The following is a 13,348-nucleotide window of genomic DNA, read 5'->3' as shown; positions in this document are numbered from 1 at the left end:
AGCAATGAATATTCTAGTATGATCACCAGTGGAAGGGGAAGCCCTTGGTCCTGCTAAGACTGAACCCCCAGTGAACTAGATTGTTGGGGGGAGGGCGGCAATGGGGGGAGGATGGGGAGGGGAACACCCATAAAGAAGGGGAGGGGGAGGGATTAGGGGGATGTTTGCCCGGAAACCGGGAAAGGGAATAACACTCGAAATATAAATAAGAAACACTCAAGTTAATAAAAAAAATATACTGTATCCTTGGTCCTGTGGAGACTCAATGCTCCAACACAGAAGAATGCTAGGGCAGTGAGGTGGTAGTGGGTAGGTGGGTGGGGGAGATCTCTCATAGAAGCAGGGGGCAGAGCAGATGGGATGGGGGTTTGCAGAGAGGAAAGGGAGATAACATTTGAAATGTAGCAAATAAAATAACTAATAAAAAATTAAAAAAAATTCGAGTAGTAGAGGACACCTTTAAAATACCTAAATGGAAAATGATTTAAGAAACATGTTCAAAAGAGTAAGTAAGAGTAAGAGTAAGAGTTGTCATTGGAAGGAATTTATGTACCAGGACACTAATTGGTATCATTAAAAATGAGCATAATCTCATGTTTCTGATGTCTCTATGGGTATCAAAAGAAAGTGGCACAATTTTGAAGCTAGATATTAATCCCAGAGTTTATCATTTAAGGTTTTATAGCTCAAGGTCAACACAATCTTAAAAGATTTAAACGATGGAAGAGAAAGTTAATGTTAAGATAAATCTTTTATTTTTGTTTTTTTTCCATCTTTATTAACTTGGGTATTTCTTATTTACATTTCGATTGTTATTCCCTTTCCTGGTTTCCAGGCCAACATTCCCCCAGCCCCTCCCCCTCCCCTTCTCTATGAGTGTTCTCCTCCCCATCCTCCCCCCATTACCACCCTCCCCCGCAACAATCACGTTCACTGGGGGTTCAGTCTTGGCAGGACCAAGGGCTTCCCCTTCCACTGGTGCTGTTAAGATTCTTTTTTTTTTTTTGGAATGATCAAAGATGTCTTTATAAAGTTTTTCACGACTTCATTCTAAATATACAGAATAAAAAATGGTGTACTCATTTGTGAGACACCAACCAGATTTTCCTTATACTGTCTCAAAATTTAAAGATCAATTTCCCCAGAGGGTGTGCAATGCATCATAAAATGGTCTTTTTGAGGGTGGGAAAGGAAGGCATATTACATTGTTCCATGATAGCCATGCAAGACTGCTATCCAATACACACACACACACACACACACACACACACACACACACACACATATGTATATATATATATATGTATATATATAAAACTTATATACATTTGGTGACTTAGAAAAACCAATCATTTGTGACAAGCCTGAAAAGCCTGGCATATTTAACATATGTCAGAAGGTTCTGTGTGGCCGAAGTTCTCCAGTTGGACCATGTGGCCCTGTGAAAGTATCAGAAGGCCAGTTTTGTTAAGTTTGCAGCAGAACATCATATCCACCCTAAGGAATACAATGTGGATTGAATCGAGGGTCGAGACCTTACCTTAATAAAGAAAGCAAGAGTATGTCAGTGTAAAATGTGGACTAAACTGCTTTCAGGGAGAAATGTTTTAAAAATCAGTACAGGTTGGAAATGGGGATCTTCCTTCCTGGTGAGAGCCCTCCCGATGTAAGGCGGGCTCCACCACGCTAACTTCTGCAGATAAAAACTCTCTGCTTATTTAGTTTTCTCCTCTGAGTTCAAGCGCTGCTGGATTTGTTTGACATAGCTCTGTGCCATGGAGTTAATGATAGACAGGGTAAAGTAACACACTATGGCAATGACCAGCTCCTCAAACGTCCAGGATAACCAGTTTTCTCCCTGCACTGTGCCTGCCTCACTTCTGTGATGGAGCTTCTGTTGCTGGGCCTCCAGGTATTCCTGAAAAGGCTTCTGCAGAGACGGATCTATGCCGGGTACAGCCCCAATGAAAGCCACCATCTGCTCCACGATGTGCTTGCTGAAAGTTACTATAAACAAAGATTTTCTGGATATGCATTTTAATGATTGCTTTTCCAATCAGAGTTGCACCAAAGAAGGTCCAAAAAGGTACAAGGAAGTGTCCACATGTTATTCCAGCCAGGTCGAACAGGGGATTTGGAATAGAAGCACAGGCCAAAATTCCAAAAAATCCAACTTTCTGTACTAGTTTTTGAACTGCCAGTTTAGCTCGTGATGCAAAGTCTTGTGCAGTCTCTGCGTGTTCCAGCATTTCTTCAAATTCCTGATACTCTTCATCATCTGGTTCAGCACCTGAGAGGCGAGCTGCCCTGGTCATGAAATACAGAGGCAGCTCCCCAATGGCTGTCCCAGTGCCCCACATGCAGGCTTCAATTCTAACTTTTGAGATGATACTCCACAAAGATATGACTCCTTCAGTGCCTTCTTCTGGGCAGATAATCTGGTCAGGATAGGGTGGCTCAGGGAAATTAACCGAATTGCATTCATAAGCAGCTAATGTAACTGAGGCTATATGTGGGCCCAGATAAAGCAGGAAGCTGTGCAATCCTGTTCCGAGACCAATGGAGGACAGAATCCCCAGGCCTATCCAGCAGGCATATAAAAGAAACTACTTCTCTATCCGCTGCACATACTGCTGGTGTGCTCCTTCCACATAGCTACAAGCGCAGCAAGCAGCAGGAAAAAGGACACCACCGTGCTTTGACGATGCCACAATTTTGAGGTCCATTCCTTCAAAACTACAAGTTTCCAGAGAGAAATACTGCAAGGTAATGAGCGGCTGTCTCCAGAGGACGACATTCTGTCTTTCTTCCCGATCCCTTCTCTTCTTCTCATGTACTGAAGAGGGGTCTGTGAAACTCCCATTATGCTGTTCCTTACTCATTGCTCCACGTCTCTGGCCACAATTTGTTCCATTCTCTGCCATTTCATAGATCAGTAACTCTGAAGGAGCCGCTCAGACCATGGCTTCTCCGGATCGCAGGATCCTGGAAGCCACTCACAACACCGACTCTCACACTCGCTGCTGGGCTCCAGCCAAGATAAATCTTAACATTACTCCTCATAGGCCAGTTCCTACTGCTGTGCATCTTCTGCAAGTTCTCAGGAACACGACAAGGCTCACAGTCAGTCTGATGTGTTTGTCTTCCCAGCGGAATCACTAAGATGCCTTCAAACACAAGATCAAGGTCATGCTTTCCCGCTAAGAATGGTGCGTGCTGCTTATTTTTCTGTATCCGTGGCTGTGACACAACACCCTGATGAAAGTTACATAAGGAGGGAAGGCTTTATTGTAGTTCACAATGCAGGGTACCATCCATCATGGTTGATGTCAAGGCAGCAGGAGCTGGAAGCAGCTGTTCATGTTGTGTCTGGAGTCAAGAGAAGAGAGCAATGAATGCATGCATGCTGGTGCTAGCTCATGGTCTCCATTGTATACAGTCCATGAACCCTTGCCCAGGAAGTAATCATGCCTACAAGTAAGGTGGGTCTTCCCATATAAATGTGACATAATCAAGGAAGTCTCACGGGAATGCCTGAAGGCCCGTCTCCTAGGTGATTCTGCCAAGGTGATAATTACCTCCACCAGGTTTGGCTGTAGGAACAATGGCAGTGAATTTTGGGATCTTTGTGATCAGACACTCATACGACTTCTGACACTACAATCATCAGGAGAGAAAATAGAAAAGTAGGAGAAAGTGGCTGCAGAAATGGCTGAGCGCCAACAAATTCATGAAGACTCTGGGCTCATGCTTTGAGAGCAGGCCAAGATAAACACCCGGTCCAAAAGTCCCGCAAACAAAGCAGGCGGCACTCCAACAACCAGCTCAGAATAAACAACCAGAACAAATATTAGCCAAACCATACGAAGATCTGGCCCCAGAACAAACTTCCTAACCCGTGTCCAAAAGCAACAGGGATGACCGAGCACAAAAGCAGCAACAATCTGTATTCTGTTCTCAATTGAAAAGAACTTTTTCACACAGTATCCACATCATAGTTTCTCCATCGTCTTCTCTCAGACTCCCCCTACGCCTCAATCCTTCCAACTCCATGCCTTCTTTTTCTTTGTAGAAAACAAACAAGTGGGAAGAAAGATCCCCAAGCACCTGTCACGGGTGCCGTTGTGACGGGCTAGTGTGTGATGGGAAAGGTGGAGCATGTGGTGGAGAGATGGACGAGAAAGCGAAGCCAAGTGTGCATACGCTGTGGAGAAAGGTGACGCTGAAGAGTCAGCTCTACAGTGGTGAGGAACTGGCTGATATGAGGAGGCTATTGTGAGGTCCTGGCCTGGGCTGCTGCCAAGGGCCATGTCTGGGTCTGTGGTCCTGGTGCAGCTGAGGTCTATGTTGATGTCTGTGGCCTGAGTTACCACCAAAGGTCAGTTGGATGCTTGTGCTCTGGTCTGCCACCGGAGACCATGTGGATGTCTGAGGGCTGTGCTGCCGAGGCAGGACATGCTGATCTAAGTGACATTTGCTGCCACTTGAGGCCATGAGGATATCAAGGCCCATTCTGCTGCTGGCGCATGTTTGGGTCCTGGTCCTATAGCAGCCAGGGACTGTGTTGATATCCCAAGCCTATGTTACCACCAAAGGCCATGCAGATGTCCCTGGTCTATACTGCCACCTGAGGCACTGTGTTGGGTTCTCCCCAAACCCCGCCCACCCCTTTACCAGCCACCACACTCAGGACAAATGGCTATGACCTTCACCTGGGCAGCAGTGTAGAGCTGACTTTGGTGGAAGGGTATAGGTGAGCTGGCCCCAAAGGCATGAGGATGCCCCAAGGGTGTGAGTTAGTACCAAGGGCATGAGCACAGGAGAACTGGCTCTGCCCCTCATCTGCCATGGGGTGGTATGGGTGAAGGAGACATGACCTTTTCCCTCCTCAACCCTTGCCGCCTGTGGCAGGTTAGCGAGCTGGCTCTGAGGTCATAAGAGTGGGAGAATTGCCCCCATCATCTCTGCAGCACTTGGTAGATCAGGCCCTGCACCTTGCCTGGGCAGCACAGTAGAGATGGCCCTGGTGTTGAAGGCACAGATGAGCCAGCCCAGAGGGCAGGGGAGCAGGAAAACAGGGAGGTAGGGGGAGGGAGCAGGGGAACAGGGGAGCTGATGCAGGTGGAGCATTGGGTGAGCTAGCCAGGGCAGCGCTACAAGGCCCAGAAAGGTTGGTGGGCTGACCAACTCAGCTACCTTCCAGGCCCAGATCCAGGGCTTTGGGTTGGCCCACCCCAACATCTGTATCATCTAGGATCAGCTGGAGCATGTGAAAGGGCTGGTCCTGCAGATCCAAAGCTTCAGCAGGATCTCCATGACACAGGGCAACAACAGGATATCTGAGAGGAGAACCAGTGAGGATCCAGTATTGATAGTGCAGCAGAAAGAAGCCAAGGCCTTGAACCAGACCAATGACTCACTACAATGAACATTTGCAAGGAAAGATATGTGGACAAAATGATAGACATATATTGTGTGAAACACTGCAGCCTCTTCCATGATGAGATTTATTCTTTATTAATCATTTTAAATGATATCCTTCTTCCCACCTACCTTTTCATAAAGCCCATCCCATCCCCTTCCCCCCACCTCTTTGCCTCTATGAGGGTGCTCCTCCGTCCACTCACCCACTCCTGCCTCACCCCTCTAGTATCCTCCTATGCTGGGGTGTCAAGCCTCCCTCCCTTCCATGAGACTTTTTGTTTGATTTTGTTTTTCTTTTGCAGGGGAAGTTGCAAGGGTGGAGGATGAATATGAAGGGACAGAGAGATAAATGTGACTGGGGTGCATGATGTGAAATTCATAAAGAATCAATAAAAAGGTAAAAAATAACAAAAGAAAACAGGCCAATGAAAAATCATAATAATACACACACAAATACACACACACACATCAAAGAAAAAACACTAGAAATACATATTAACGCAGAATCAGCCCCCAACACAAACAAAACCCATAAAAATGAAAATAGAAACCTATAATATACAAGCAAAAAACCAGTAAGGTAAAAAAATGGCCAAACATAGCAATATGAGATGAAAAATCTTCAAAAATACATTGAGATACTGTGTGTGTCTGTGCATCTGTCTGTGTGTCTGTGTGTCTGTCTGTCTCTCTCTCTTTCTCTTTCTCTCTCTCTCTCTCTCTCTGTGTGTGTGTGTGTGTGTGTGTGTGTGTGTGTGTGTGTATGTGTGTGTGTTGGGTATTTAGTTATGGGGCTGGCCCTTAAGTGTGGTTTGTATACCCAGGGAGATTTCATTGGAGAAACTAAGTTTTCCTTTGTAAGTGGGTGTTAGTTGGAGATAGCTTCTTGGTTAGAGATAGGAGCTCATGTCCACTTCCCTTCTCAGTCCCAAGATCCAGGCTGGCATGGACCTGTGTAGGTCTCAGGCATACTGTGACACTGCTACAGTCTTTGTGAGTTTATATATGTGTATCAGTCTTATTGTATTTCCTTGGTATCACCCACCCCCACTCTGGCTCTTAAAAATATTTCTGTTGCTTCTCCCTGAGCCCTGAGAGGACAGGTTTGATGAAGATGTACCATTTAAGACTGTGTGTTACAAGGTTTCTCACTCTCTGCACACTATCCAGCTGCAGGACTCTGTATTAATTTCTGTTTGTTGCTAGAGACAGCTTCTCTGATGATAGCTGATTGAAATATTGATCTGTGGGTACACAGATGTCATTAGGAGTCATCTTATTGCTATGTTCCTTTAGCAGAACAATAGTATTTGGTTTCCCCCTCATTCCACTGCCTATATAGTCTCAGGTTCTTGGCCACCTAGGCAGTGTCAGGCATGGGTTCCATCTCAAAGAGTGGGCTTTAAGTCCAGTTAGATAGTGGTTGGTTGCTTCTACAACATTTGTGCCACCATTGCACCAGGGCACCATGCAGTGGTGGCACAGAATTTGTGGGAGTAACCAACTAACGGCTGGTTTGACTTAAGGCCCATTTTGCAATAAGGAACACATATGTGACACTGCTTGGGTAACCAAGAACCAGAGACTAGATAGCCTAAGAACCTAAGGTAAAGCAAAACACTACTGGTCAAAAAACCAAACCAAACCAAACCAAACCAAACCAAACCAAACCAAACCAAACCAAACCAAACCAAAGCGAACCAAACCAAACCAAAGCGAACCAAACCAAACCAAAGCGAACCAAACCAAACCAAAGCGAACCAAACCAAACCAAACCAAACCAAACCAATCCAAACCAAACCAATAAAACAATTCCAAAAGATATTCTGCTATATTTGTAGTTCATAGATCCATGCCTTATCCAGTCCTCATTAGAGAGGCTTTCTCCTGCAGCAGATGGAAACGGATGCAAAGATCCACAGCCAGACATTATGTGGAGAGAGAGTCTACATTGGAGATTTCCACCAAATCCCTCCCCTCGGATCTCAGGGGAAACAGGAGGTGGAAAGAGTGTAAGAGTCAGGGGGGACGGAGGACACCAGGAGAACAAGGCCCTCTGAGTCAACTAAGCAAGGTGCACATGAGCTCAAAGAGCCTGATCTATACTATATGCCAGGTCCTCAGAAATACTAGCTCAGTATTTTATGAGACTTCTGGCTATGAGAACACGTCATATTATTTTATATCTGTGAGTTTCTATGTGCCTGCATGCTTGTGTTCCGTGCCATGCAGGTGTCCATAGAGGCCAACAGAGAGTGCTGGGTGCCCTAGAACTGGAGTTCCAGGTGGTTGTGCTATCATGTGGGTGCTGGCAATTGAAGCAGGTCTTCTGCAAGAACAGCAAGTGCACTCACTGTACCTCCGATCCATCTCTCCATCCAGCCTGCTCTTTTCTAATGAGAGACAGAAAGGGAGTGGTTCCGGAAGAGAGGTGAGGAGGGGAGGAACTGGGAGGAGTGGAGGAAAGGGAAATGGATATAATCATTTGTGAAAAATCCGTTTTCAATAAAAAGGAAAATACTCCATACACATGCCCACAGTCTTCCCTGATTGAAGTCCCCCTTTCCATCTGACTCTAGTTTATGTCAAGTTGACAAAAGCTAACCGGCACAGGTGGAAAGACTAGGCCATAGTCTAGGAGTCCTAAAGTGTGTGGAGAAAGGGATCTGATGTAAGCATGTATGTGTTCACCTGTGACTCACTGCTTCTTTACTACAGATGTAATGTGAATGGCTGCCTCAAGATCCAGTAATGTGACTTCCCCATTATGATAGTTCCCCTGGATCTGTGAGATGAAGTAAGTTGTTTTTTTTTTTTCTTCCCAGAGCTGAGAACCAAACCCAGGGCCTTGTGCTTACTAGGCAAGCGCTCTACACTGAGCTAAATCCCCAACCCCAGTAAGTTGCTTTTGTCAGAGGATTTTATCACAGCAAAAAGGTGTTGATATTTTACATTTACTTTATCAGAATAAAAAGCTACCTCTTGGGCTGGAGAGATGGCTCAGAGGTTAAGAGCACCCGACTGCTCTTCCAGAGGTCCTGAGTTCAATTCCCAGCAACCACATGGTGGCTCACAACCATCTGTAAAGAGATCCGATGCCCTCTTCTGGTGTATCTGAAGACAGTTACAGTGTACTTATATATAATAAATAAATAAATCTTTAAAAATAAAAATAAAAAAAGCTTCCTCTTACCCAAATAGAAACTGATGTCCCTTGTGTATCATCTTTTCCACAGAAAAAGTAACTCATCAGTGAAAGCCATTTCTCAATGTTGGTGTCTCATTCTGGTAGACATTTTCGTCCTTTGCTACAATCTCAGAGAATCAAATCCACGGCTTAGAAAAGGTACATTTTTAAAATGGTGACTATAGGTTCATAGGTTTGAATGTCTGACTCTGAAGGCTCTGTGATGATGTGTTTACTAGAATATATGGGGGAAACAACACTTCTTTCTTTTTTTTAAAAAATGATTTGTTTGGTGGGCCGGGCAGCCATTTTGGGAAGAGCTTTGTTATGGTTGTGGGCTAGTCACCTCTGCTGGTCGGAGAAGCTGGGGACGCGTCCTTAGACGCCGCGAGTCATCCTTGACCGTAGCCCCGCCGCTGCCGGATTTGCAGACTCAAGTGGCCTTTTTAATGTTTGTGTAATGATGGAGATGGACCCAAATTAGAAAGTGATTTCTTCAATAAAGCAATAGAAGATTCTTCATATCACTTCTGGAAGCACAGTTCAGTTTTTGGGAAAGAGGAGAACAAGTGAAATACAGAAAATTAATAAGAAGAAAACCTCATTTTGGAATTCTCTTTCTCCTTGACCCTTACCTTTTCTACTTATAATTTTGCTTTGAATGTATAAATAGTAAAGACCAAAGAAATAGGATATATATTTAGGAGCTTTATACCAAGACATTTGCCTTGAAAGCTGCTATTCTGTGGCAGGAAAAATATATCAAGTTTCTGTTGGATTCCTTTTACAAAAAACAAAACAAGACTACTTATATCTTTAGATTTTGAAGGTTAAAACCAATGAAAGCATTTATCTGCACACTGCTTTAAGCAGTTGTGTATGATAATGAGATTTCTGTTTTAAAAGCTTTTGTTGTGGATATTGTGCCACTGGAACTGGTTGTGCAGAAGCTCTATCCCAGTGCTTTACTATACAGTTTTGACCTGTCACCCTGATGACATTTCCTGTTCACACCTGAGACCACTTGTCTTTTTAGCCATGACCTTGTTATGAACAGTGTTTGCACTCCCTGTGCAGATGTCCATGTTTTGCCTATTTAAGCAACATTATAGTGCCATTACTCAAGGAAGTTGAATGAGGTGAACATAGACATAGCTTTTCCCCCTTTCCCCCTTTTTTAAATGTAACAAATAACTTTTTATGTTCCCCTTCCCCCTTCCCCTTCCCCTTCCCCCTGTGGAAAAGTGTTGGGAACTAGGTATTGAGGATGAGCGATTGAGAGGATTCAGAGGGTGGGCCACACAGAGCTGGGCTTCTTTGTGCTTCATCACAAGGCGTGCTGCTGCCCAGGCTATTTTAGACCCTTTTTACAAGAAAACCTCGTGGAAGATACAGGTGGCAACTTGGATACAGGACCACAGAGGTGACACTCTGAGGATCCTGGCCATGAGGTTGGATGCCTCAACTTGCTGAAAAGACACTGGACCTAAATGGCGCAGCATGACTTTGTTCCTGCTTGGCTAAATTTTTCAACGCCACAGTCAGCTAAGTCATCTACAGCCACCTTTGACAAACACGGAGAGCACCTATCCCGTGGAGAAGGTAGATTTGGAATAAGCCGTCGTAGACATAATTCCTCTGATGGCTTTTTTAACAATGGACCTCTGCGGACTACAGGAGATTCTTGGCACCAACCCTCCCTATTCCGCCATGATTCTGTTGACTCTGGTGTCTCTAAGGGAGCGTATGCTGGAACCACAGGGAATCTGTCTGGTTGGCATGGCTCTTCCCGAGGTCATGATGGCATGAGCCAACGTGGTGGAGGTAGCACAGGAAACCACCGACACTGGAACGGCAGCTTCCATTCCCGGAAAGGCTGTGCCTTTCAAGAAAAAACACCAACTGAAATTAGGGAAGAGAAAAAAGAGGATAAAGTAGAAAAGTTGCAGTTTGAAGAGGAAGACTTCCCTTCTTTGAATCCAGAAGCTGGCAAACAGAATCAGCCATGCAGACCTATTGGGACCCCTTCTGGAGTGTGGGAAAATCCACCTAGTGCCAAGCAACCCTCAAAGATGCTAGTCATCAAAAAAATTTCCAAAGAGGATCCTGCTGCCGCCTTTTCCGCTGCATTTACCTCAGGATCCCACCATGCAAATGGGAACAAAGTGTCAACCATGGTCCCGAGTGTTTATAAGAACTTGGTTCCCAAGCCTGCACCACCTCCCTCTAAGCCCAACGCATGGAAAGCTAACAGAATGGAACACAAACCTGGATCACTTTCCTCCAGCCGGGAGGCTGCTTTGACCAATCCAGTTTCTGTTACTAAACCAGTGGTACTAGCTGCTGGTGTAGTTCTCAACGCTCCCAAAGAGAGTCCCTCCAGTACTACCCCTCCGATAGAGATCAGCTCCTCTCGCCTGACCAAATTGACCCGACGAACCACAGACAGGAAGAGCGAGTTCCTGAAGACTCTGAAGGATGAACGCAATGAAGACTGCTCCCAAAGTAGAGACTGTGACAAGCTGGAGGGGCTAAGATTGGAGGGCAGCCACACACCTGAACCAAAGGAAAATGGAGAACAAGGTTGTCTTCAGAACGGGCTTTCTCTACCCATGGTAGAGGAGAGGGAGGTCCTGTCACACTCTCTAGAATCAGAGCACAGGTTATTGAAAGCAATGGGGTGGCAGGAGTATCCTGAAAATGATGAGAGTTGCCTTCCACTCACAGAGGATGAACTCAAGGAGTTTCACACGAGAACAGAACAGCTACGAAGGGACGGGTTTGTAAAGAATGGCTTCTTACAAGGCCGTAGTTCCAGCCTGTTCTCCCCATGGAGAAGCACTTGCATTGCAGAGTGTGAGGACTCAGACACGGAAACAAGCAGCAGCGAGACGTCAGACGACGACGCCTGGAAGTAGAAGTAGAAATGCTCGCAGCTGCCCTGCCCCGCTGAGCTCGGCCTTGTGTTAGAGAATATAAAGTTCTTTCCTTTCTTCTGTTGTTGAATACTTCGTGCACAAGGGAAATAGTCATATCCCAAAGACAGAGCCATTGTCCTGCTTAGCTTTTGTTGTTCTTCCCTGTTATCTGCTCAGTAGACATTTGTGTGGTGGGAATTTTTAAGCACACACAGTACCTGTTGGGCTGTGCACAAGTGGGAGCTGTGCAGGCAAAGATGCAGGGAGGGGCGCTGCGCTGCTCAACAGCTTCTGCTCCCAGCCCTGGGCACCCAGCCTGTGCTCACACAATCATTGTCAATGACAAAGTGACTATTGAAGTTATAATTGTATTAAATTAATGCTAATAATTTGGATATTTTATTTTATTTTTGGCTGCTGGGGTAACTTAGCCCTTAACCAAGCATATGTGGTTGTTTTTGTTTGGGTTTTTTTTTTTTTTTCCTTTTTTTTGGGTACAGCTGTAAAATATTTGGATATAGGAAATGTTATTCTTGCAGCCTTGATATTCAGGGTGGATTGTAAAATATGAATTTTTGTGAGATTCAAAGATTAAGATTATTTTGATAACATTATTTACAGATTTAAAAGATGTGGTTACCACAAGTCTGTTGAGGGGAAAAACTACTGCATAAAATAACTAACGTGGAATAAATATTTTGCATCAGTTTGGATTGTCTTGTGTAAGAAATATATTTTCTTTAAAATTAGAGGGTGGATTCCTTTTTTTAGGGGAAATATTTTTAGAAATCTTGGGGAAAACTGAATTCAGGCCCACCTGTTTCTCTTTTCAGCAAAAATTCTTGATGTGGAAAAACCTGTGCAATAAATTATTAATAAACTTCAAAAAAATGATTTGTTTATTATATGTAAGTACACTGTAGTTGTCTTCACTAGACACACCAGAAGAGGGCATCAGATTCCATTATAGGTGGTTGCAAGCCACCGTGTGGTTGCTGGGAATTGAACTCAGGATCTCTGGAAGAGCAGTCAGTGCTCTTAACCACTGAGCCATCTCTCCAGCCCAATACTTCTTTACATATAAAATAAAAGACATCTCTTTGAAGGTAACACATACCTGAAAATCAACAATAAACTGTGCTACTTTTCCAAAATTCCAGTGATTGCATTTGGCTTGACAAGAGGCAACTCTCAACTATAAATTAATATAACAACATTATTGATTATTTAATTTATTTTGGGATTATGCTATAATCACATCATTTCTACTTCCCTTTCCTCTATACAAATTCTCTCATGTGAACACAAAGTAACACTAGGCATCATGGTGCATAAGTGTAATTTCAGCATCCAGGAGGTAGTGGCAGGTGGATCTTTGTGGGTTCAGGCCAGTCTGTGCTACATAGTGAGTTCCAGGACAGCTAGACCTACATAGAGACCTTGACTCAAAAACCAAACCAAACCCCAAACCAAAAATTAAAACAAACCCAAAAACCAAACCAAACCAAGATAAACCAAAACAACAACCAAAACCCCAAATCGAAATCAAGAAAACAAAAACAAAAAAGAAAACAAAACAACCTAAACCACAAAGTACCACTTTGGGTGGGAACCCAAACAACGCCACCAAACATCAACAACATGCCAGCAATCAAAAACACATTTCAATAGGAGCTTTAAGTACCAAAGGCCTCAATTCTCCAATCAAAAGTCACAGGCTGAATGAATGGATCAAGAAACAAAATCCATCACTCTGTTTTTTACAAGCTTTAAGGATAGGTACCACCTTACTGTAAATGACTAGAAAAACGATTCCAGT

General features: G+C 44.3%; 2 pseudogenes across 2 annotated transcripts; one reads left to right on the top strand and one right to left on the bottom strand.

The window, feature by feature from the left end:
- Positions 1-1,699: 1,699 nt before the first annotated feature.
- Vmp1-ps1 (vacuole membrane protein 1, pseudogene 1) lies at positions 1,700-3,012 on the bottom strand (annotated as a pseudogene). The gene has a single exon (XR_015652707.1). The product of XR_015652707.1 is annotated as a vacuole membrane protein 1, pseudogene 1 (transcript).
- A 5,890-nt stretch (positions 3,013-8,902) lies between these two features.
- On the top strand, positions 8,903-12,420 carry LOC148007846 (vasculin-like protein 1 pseudogene; annotated as a pseudogene). Its single transcript, XR_015652706.1, has one exon. The product of XR_015652706.1 is annotated as a vasculin-like protein 1 pseudogene (transcript).
- Positions 12,421-13,348: the final 928 nt, after the last annotated feature.

Source organism: Rattus norvegicus, chromosome 1 (assembly GCF_021556685.1).
Source record: "Rattus norvegicus strain SHRSP/BbbUtx chromosome 1, alternate assembly SHRSP_T2T, whole genome shotgun sequence".
NCBI lineage: Eukaryota > Metazoa > Chordata > Mammalia > Rodentia > Muridae > Rattus > Rattus norvegicus.
This window is presented reverse-complemented; position numbering and strand designations above follow the sequence as displayed.